The following is a 4,934-nucleotide window of genomic DNA, read 5'->3' as shown; positions in this document are numbered from 1 at the left end:
AGCTGCTCAACAGCCAGCATGGGCTTCAGTTAGAGGAATGCAGCCCAACCATCTATGCACTGTCTGGGAGAGTACTAAGGAACAAATATCCTGGCCTCTTGCCCTCTGATCTTGTCTCTTGTTGGTTGTATCTGATTAAAAGCCAGAGTGCAAGTGGCTTCTTTGAAGTTCATACTGGTGAGGCCCTCAGGCACAGAGAAGGGTAGAGAGTGGACCTGGAGGGTCAAAAAACCATGTCCTGAGCAGGCTTCTTTTGCTTGCCCTTATTTCACATTGTTGTAAATGGCTGTATTTTGTTATTTTCACTGCCGTATAGTGCTTTATTGTGGAAACATCATTATTTATAGATTTTATTGTTGATGAACATTTGGGTTGTATCTTGTTTTTGGCTATTAATTAATGCATGTCTATTGAGACACATGGGGATGTTTTCTCTTGGGTGTGTATCAAGGAGCCGAATTACTGGAAAATGCGGTATGTGTATATGCAGCTTCAGTAAATAACGTCAAAGTATTTTCCAGAGTCCTTGATTTATACTGCTACCTGCAATCATTGAGATTTCTGTTTTTCCACAGCCTTGCAAATCTTACATGTTGTCAATCTTTTTACTTTTACCCATATTGGTGTATGGTATAATATTCAATTTGCATTTCCTTTGTCAGTAATAGGTGCACACATTGTCCATTTTCATTAGCTATCTGGATAATCTGTATATTCGACACTCTTGTTCATTTTTCTATTGCATGTTCTGCCTTTTCCTTATTTATACGTAGGAAGATTTAAAAATATATTCCTAATTACTAGTTCTCTGTTGGATATAGAGGCACACACACACACACACACACACAACTTCCTACTTTATGGTCTTTGTTTCCTGTCTTAATCATGTATTTTGACGGATACAAGCTTTTTAATTTATTATTGCCTAATTTACCAATCATTTCTCTTACAGTTAGTGCTTTTGTGTTCTATATGAAAACTAACTCCCTCTCCATTAATTTAGGTTCTCTCCAATTTCTCTTAATCATGTTTTATAGTTTTATGTATAAAAGCTTTACATATCTTTTATTACTTTTATTCCTATTTTATATTTTTTACAGTATTACAAATAGTATCTTTCAAAATTTAATTTTCTAATTCTTTATGCTCTCATGGAGAAATAAAATTTTTATAGCAATTTATTTTCCAAGTAGGAATCTAAAGACTATTCTAAGCATTTTATACAGAGGGAATTTAATATAGGGGATTGATAACATAGGTGATAGAGGAACTGAGAATCGAAAGAGGGCAAATAGTGGGACAACCAAGAAGTTATAAAAGGGGGATAAGCTGCTTGTACTTCTAGAACAGAAGGACAAAGAAACAAGGCAGTACTACTGAAGCCCGGAGCCCAGCATCTCTCAGCAGAAGTGGAACCACGAGGATCCTGTGTAGCAGGAACTAGAATCAGTAGTTACCTGAGATGCTACAGAAGACAGAGGGAGAAAGGAAAATGCCTTATCTTCTTCCCTGCCTGCTAATATTCATAAGTACCTTCCATTGGCTGAATATATTTAGAAGCCAGAGGCAAAAGAGGCTGAATATGGGGCAAAACATGGGAAAATGGAGTGTAGATCTGATATGAATAGATAGCTGATTGACCTATTACTTATTCTGATAATTTATTGCTCCTACCTATCTATCTTTTTATTTGTATTTGAATACATGCAACCATATTTTCTATAAATAATGACACTTTTATTATTTCCCTTTCCATCCTTATAACTTGTTCACTTTTGTACTGGCTAGATATGAGCAGATTTATAGGCTCCAGAGGCTACCAGAGTATTCTGAGTTGCCCTGAAGTCTTCCTGGATCCATCTAAGGATCTTCTTGGATACTTCAAGCCCACTTGACAGGTCTTGCTGTGTCTAGCTTATTATTAGAATTACAACCTCATGGGATTTTTAAGCTGGGAGGGATCTAAGAGGTCACCTATCCAAGGGTTGATAAACTATGGATCTTGGGCCAAATCTGGCTGCTACCTGTTTTCGTAAATAAAATTTTCTTGGAACATAACACATTTTTTTTGTTTACATAATATCTGTGCTTGCTTGCTTTTGAGCTATAATGGCAGAGTTGTTTAGTTGGATAAAGAGTATGTGGCCCTCAAAGCCCAAAATATTTATTATCTGGCTCTTGACAGAATAAGTTTGCTGACTCCTGATCTAGTTTATCCTCTTCATTTGACAGATGAAGAGATTGATCACCACCCGTGGTCACACAGCTGTTACAGGCAGAATGTAGATTGAATCACAGACTTCCAGATTTATAAACTAGTGTTTTTATCACTGCACTATATGATTAAAATCCTCTCCCTGATCCAACATGAAAGTCTGCATCCTAGGATGAGGCTTATCCTGGTAGGATGGAGCTCCTAAAGTCGAGATGGTCAGGGGCCCCGCAGCCAGATGGGAAACCAGCTCAGACTCAGTGGGTGTGAGCTGTCATAGCCTTTCTTCCTATCATAGATAAGACCCTGACAATAATAGCGTACTTCAGCCCTTGAGCAATAAAGGAAGGAAAAAATATCAAGAATAAACTCCTTTTCTTTTTTTGTCTATAGCTCTCTCCCCCACATGCAGTAACAATATGATGTTAGATAATATTTAGTAAAAGTACTAGACAAATTTAAAATTGTTAATTTCAACTTGGAAATATTCTGTTACTGTTTACTTGAAAGTTAAAAATCCCAAAGGACCTTGAATTATTATTTACTGTCCTTGTTGCCATTATTCACAGCTTCTTAGGCATACAAACATTCAATTAAATTTTCAATCCATGCTATTTGGATGGATGCAGGCAGAATTTCTGTTGAAAAAGAGATGACCTCAAATCTATGTTTTTCAATATTGAGGCCTAGGCTTTCTTCTCTTTGAAAAGGCATAAGCAATTATTAAAGAACATGCTACATTATATTTTACATTTTTCTTTCTTATACTCTTTATCTCCTACTTTCTCACGATTTCTAACACAACTCAGGAGTCTTCGGAGGGAAAGACTGATTGTGAGTTTTAGCTTGTCATTGTCCTCTTGTTTACCACTGCATTGCTTCTGGGTGTGAAGTGCCAATTACCATAAAAAAGCTTCTACTTAACTAGTTATTTCTATAAATGAGGACCTTTTAGTAAGAACAATAAGGAAATTAATTTGGTTTTTGTTAACCCAAATTTGTCATTCTTCTTTTACTACACTGTAGGGTAATTTTCTTTCTAAAAAGTTCACTTCAAGTCCTCTCTGCTTTGACGTCTGTGCAAAGCTATGACTTCAGCAGGATAACTTTAGAACCAAAATATCGGATTTAATTTTTTTTGTTTTTATTTATTTAAAGATTTAAGAGAATGGTTGAGTTTTCTCTCCATGAGTACTTTCTTTTGGTTCTGACCCAGCATCTCTCTATCTTTTCCCCTAGATAACCCATGGACAAATATCTTAGTAGTATGGAGATAGTTGCAGAGGGGATCCCTACATCATTTCACAGCACCCCCAATACATGACTCTGCCATTCTCTGAACCATTTCCTTCTTTCTGAGGAAGAGACAATGTGAAAAGAGACAATCTGGGTTGCTTGCCTTGTTGTTGTTTCCTGTGCTGGGGAACTAGCAGCTCTACATTGTATAAGACTTTCATTATGCCATATTTTCAAAATCAGGCTAGATACTTGCATTAAAAGTAGAGAGGGGAGGAACGGGTAATACTAAGTGGAGCATGAAATCTAGTGTCTCATCTTTTCCTTTTTTTGACATGAGTCCCCTAGAGCCAACAATCGGAACATTTGATTCCCTATTGACTGTGTAATGGGAAAAGCTCAGGTTATTCCCACCTATTCCTAAGTGAGCCCACAGTCACAGTAATAACCAAATCTCAGTCCCTTAAGGTTCTACTTCTTTGAAAAAAGACAATTTTGTTGCTTTTTTCATCCATAGTTTCTCCCTGTTGATTTCTGAGACTCCTCGGGGGCTCATGTGTCTCCACAATTTAGTTCTGGTTACTGCCCACTGCTGCTCCTTGCAGAGGTAGGATGTCATGATATCTCTTTTGCAGAACACACATGTATTCTTAGCCCTATAGCTCTACTTCATTCAGGGATTTTTTTCTCCTAGACCTGGTTCTGCTGGTACCTCAAATAAGTGCTGAAGTCCAGCATCTAAAGAGCTCAGTACCACTTGGCCACTCAGCTGCAGAACCAGAGGTCTGTAAATGGATATACGCAAGTGGAAAAGGACGATGTTCCTTTCATGCTGTGTACCTACACCAGTTGTACTTGGCACATTCAATGTTGTAGCTCTCCTACCTGCCTTGATCTAACAGTTTGTTTCTGGGCAGGAAGCTCTAAGTAAGACCTTATTGTCTTCAAGGAGGATCTCAGGCAATTTGTCCATATGATCATGATGATCATGATATTATAAGGTGAGAGAATATTTTTTTCTGAGTGATGTTTGGTCAGAACCCATAAGTGTCAAAGTTAACGACTTAATAGTGCAGCTTTTCCAATTCATAAATTCCCATTTCCTCACTCTGATCTTCCCATCCAGGGGAGACAATTTATCTGTCCAATTATTCTCACATATCCAGAATGGCTAGACAGAAATACATTAGTACAAGTATTAATGCGTTAGAGACATATTCAGCAAAGTCAGGATAGGCTGAGCAGAAAGATAGGGCTAGGACCTTTGACCTTGAGAGAAGCAAACGCTTAAAGAGATTTTGTCTCTGCTTTCCTTCTCTCCATATCTCAAGATCCTGTATTCCTGTTGATTCCTTTCATGCCTTTTCATCACAAGTTTAGAAAGAGTTGCATCAATATGTTACCTAAACAAATGGTAACACTTTTGGAGAACATGCTTAGAGGTCAACTGTTTCCCTTTCTCATCACCCACCACAGTTATATTTGG

This window comes from Macaca fascicularis, chromosome 4 (assembly GCF_037993035.2).
Source record: "Macaca fascicularis isolate 582-1 chromosome 4, T2T-MFA8v1.1".
Lineage (NCBI taxonomy): Eukaryota > Metazoa > Chordata > Mammalia > Primates > Cercopithecidae > Macaca > Macaca fascicularis.
This window is presented reverse-complemented; position numbering follows the sequence as displayed.